This window comes from Octopus bimaculoides, chromosome 20 (genome assembly GCF_001194135.2).
Source record: "Octopus bimaculoides isolate UCB-OBI-ISO-001 chromosome 20, ASM119413v2, whole genome shotgun sequence".
Classification (NCBI taxonomy): domain Eukaryota; kingdom Metazoa; phylum Mollusca; class Cephalopoda; order Octopoda; family Octopodidae; genus Octopus; species Octopus bimaculoides.
Genome location: NC_069000.1, coordinates 27,912,842 through 27,916,545, shown reverse-complemented (window position 1 = coordinate 27,916,545; position 3,704 = coordinate 27,912,842).

The window sequence follows — 3,704 nt, the reverse complement described above, 5'->3', positions numbered from 1 at the left end:
AGGTGAAGCCAGACCGGAAGGGCCAAACCAGAAGGGTCAGATCGGAAGTCGGGGACACACGGTCGAAGGCTAGCACGTGGGGCCAGTGAGAAAACAGCGACGTTACGAGAAAGACGTGTTCTGATTAGGAGCGATCGTGTACCCCGCTGCGGTCGGCAAGGTAAGGTCCAACGCTTCATTCTGTCCTTTTGCTTCTTGTTGTCTTCTTCCTCCATCACACCACAGTTTCAAAAATCTTTATTATCAGAAAACGTTCAAAGTTCAGTTTTATTGGTTTAGAATAGGGAACAAACAACGTGTATACTCTACATTGTACAAATAAATAGAAAGTTTTCAATTGAAAGAGTTTCTCAAATGAGTAGCACAATTAAAATGTTCTAATATAGCAAAAGATTATGAACGATTGCAGATTTCTGAAACAAAGTCTTCATCCTACAAAGCATGGTTGACTTTTAGAAATAATTGCATCTCTAAATTCATTGGTATTAAGTATTACTGAAAATCATTAAAAGCATAACCTGCTGAACTGAAGAAACGTCCCAAGATGTTGGACGTTGGTAACAAAAATCAACAGTTCAGATATTGCTGAGGTGAAATTTTATCTTTTTTGTGTTTTTTTCAAACAAACTGAAGCAAAATCATCAATCGCCTTTGAGAATTTTATTGCCTTCAAAGTGTTTACCGTTTTACAAAATTAAATTAGAAAATTGAACAAAACAGAGAACACAATTGAAAAAATTAAAAAGAAAAGAAAAAGAGGGAAAGAAAAAAGGGAAAAAAGAAAAAACAAAATAATTCACCACCTTGGGTTGAAAAGTTGGGGGTGCTAGGAAACCTTTCCAGTGGCTATTGAAGCACATCAGAACACTTGCAGTGTTGTGTGGGTGATGACGAGGCTGATGTGCTGGAACAGCCAAGTGCCCTCATGAGCCTCACCAGTTACCTCTGCAAGGCGTGTTGTCAGTGAAGAGAGGAATCTCACAGTTAGTGGTCCAACCCCACCAAACGTCTTGAACACCACAGGATGGAAAATATAGTTGGCCAACAGATCGCGCTATTTCAGGATTTTGTTCCACTCGGCTGCAGAAATTGGATCTCACCCTGGCCACAGCATCCAGGATGTGAGAAGAAGCAAAGGAGTCGCTAACTGTGACATCCCAGAGAAGGCATCTGCTTTGCAACCAGGAGCACAGAGTGAGGCCATCAGGTCTCTATCCATCACATTTGGACAATCCAGATGGTTTCAAGATGGAGGGGATGTTTACCTGAGCCAAGCTCCTCTTGAGTATCAGGTTCAACTCTGTATGATACACGAAGTGACCAGCATTCAGGTGGCAAGAAAGGCCATGGAGGCCTGTGGAGTCAAGGAGCCTGCCACAACAACAGATCAAACCTGTGCATATGTCAGCTCCCACTCTGAGGGCAATGGAAACACGAAGTTCATCCAAGTTGAGTGGACCACCAACATTAGTCACAGGAATGGCATCAATCCAGTCACCTGAGTATTTGGCGCTAGCAAACAATAAACTGGTCCGACTGGATGAAGAGGGAATCGAAGGTGGCTTTGAAATTATGTTGTGCCAAGCTTTCTGACTCCACCAGTCCTTCACCTTCTCAGGAGCAGACAAACCCAGTTCCCTCCAGTGTTGGAGAGCTTCATCCAACTCCCTGTTGGAACTGGTCCATGTTGGAGAAGAGAGGATGTTGCTCAGCAGGGTGGAGCAGGCGTGGGTGGAGGAAAGGAAGCAGTGGAGAGAGGGACGAACACTTATGAAGACCAAGACCTCCAAATCGCTTGGGCAATGCAGCCTGATCGCAGGACATTGGAGAGAGTCTGACATTGACTAAGCATTCCTCATCAGTAAGATGAGCTGACTCTGAGTAAATATAGAAGCTTAGCAATTGAGAGGTCCCCCCAAACAAGCATCATTGAGATACCAGACGTTGAAGTCTAGCTTGACCCTCATCTTGGTGATGTCATCAATGCCCTGTGTGAACAGAGTGGGCCTGAGTGGGTTGCCCTGTTGGACTCCTGAGGTGGAGGTGATGATTTGGTCACTGAAAAAGAAATAGGAGGGATCCTGATAAGCCTGCCATGCAAGGCAGTAGAGTTGTGGGACCTTCTATCTTACTGAGCTGAGGACAGCATTGCGACTGATGGAGTTGAAGGCATTCCTAAGGTCAAGTTTGCGGATGACCTTGGGTGAGAAGGAGGGCAAGTTAGCATAGGCTCTGGTAGTGTGGGCAGCAGCTTCACCTCCCAATTTGGTGCCCACTTGTAGCTGGGTAGGGAAAAATTCCTCCTCCAGTAAACTAGAGACCAATTGTAAGCACACCTTTGCAGTTAAATGGCGAAGGGTGTAGCTGACCGCAATGGGGCACAGATCTCCATTGGATTTAGTGAGCCCAAATAATTTTGCACCAAAGAATAGTGGGCAGATATAAGGGAGGACATTCACAAACCGAGCCAAATTCTCCAAGTCGCCAGCTGATAAGGAGATAACATCCTTGAGTTGTTGAGGCCAAAGGCCATCAATTTCTGCACCTGAACCAGCAGGGAAGGATGAAATCGCTTTCTGATTTTATCAGAGGTGAAGACCAGTCTCAAGTATTCTGGGGGATTGGGCCAGTTTAGTTGATTATCTGAGGGTCCCGGTGGATGCTTCTCTTTCAGATGTCTAAGAGACTTAGAGTTACACGGAGTGAGGGAGGACAGAGAAGAGAAGAGATGGACAACTCCTTTTATGTCAAATTTGCTGAATTTGGCATTGACTGCGCGCTTGAGGTTTATGGGTTATCTGTCGGTAGGCACCTTGCTTGATGTCAAATTGAGGTGAGAAGTGGTCAGGGTGGATTCAAATAGCTGGAACTGTCGCTTGAAAGAGGATGTAATGGAGTCCAATTTCACATTGTGCACGTGGAGAGAGATGCGAGGGAACAGAAACAGTTTCTGCCAGTCAGACGCATTGTTGGATAAACATACGTTTTTCAACAAGCTGGAGAGCACGTTATTCCAAGCTCCCTTAGAGATCCAGTTAGCTAAATCAGACTGTTGTGATGTGTGTCTGTCATCACTTTCAGCTGATGTAGAGCAGCTACTTCATCTGCAGTTAACTCTGTTTCTGCATGTTATAACATTTTCACAACTCCACTTTCAAAATTTGGGCTGTGCACAATGGCTGCCGATAGAAGCAAATATCTTTAAAAACTTCTCGTAAGGATACAATGCAAGAATTGGCAGTACAACTCCAATCAATTAATTGGACCAATATATTGCAATTAACTTTTCATCAATTAATTTTTTACAACCCCTGCATATGTGGCCTCGTTCGGTTGGGGTGCAAGTAAAAATTTAAATTACCATTTCTTTTTTCTTTGCTTATATCCCAGCAATGGACTACACGTGAGTTACTTTGACATCATCATTCCATAAAATGTGTTTATGGGGAGAAAAATATTGAAAAACATCAATAGATGAGAGTGAGAAAGAAACGAAGAGCGAGGTCTTGGGTTGTGCTAGTGTGGTGTTATGAGCCAGTATGTGTTGTAGGGAAGGATCGGAAGTGGGGCCTGCGGATCCCACCAGAAGTGCCGCGGTGGACATGCGGCATTCAGTGAAGCACAAGGGTCAGTCGGTGGCAAACAGCACATCAGAGCGGATGTGTGAGACAGTACAGCAACGGATAGCACACGGGGACATGAAG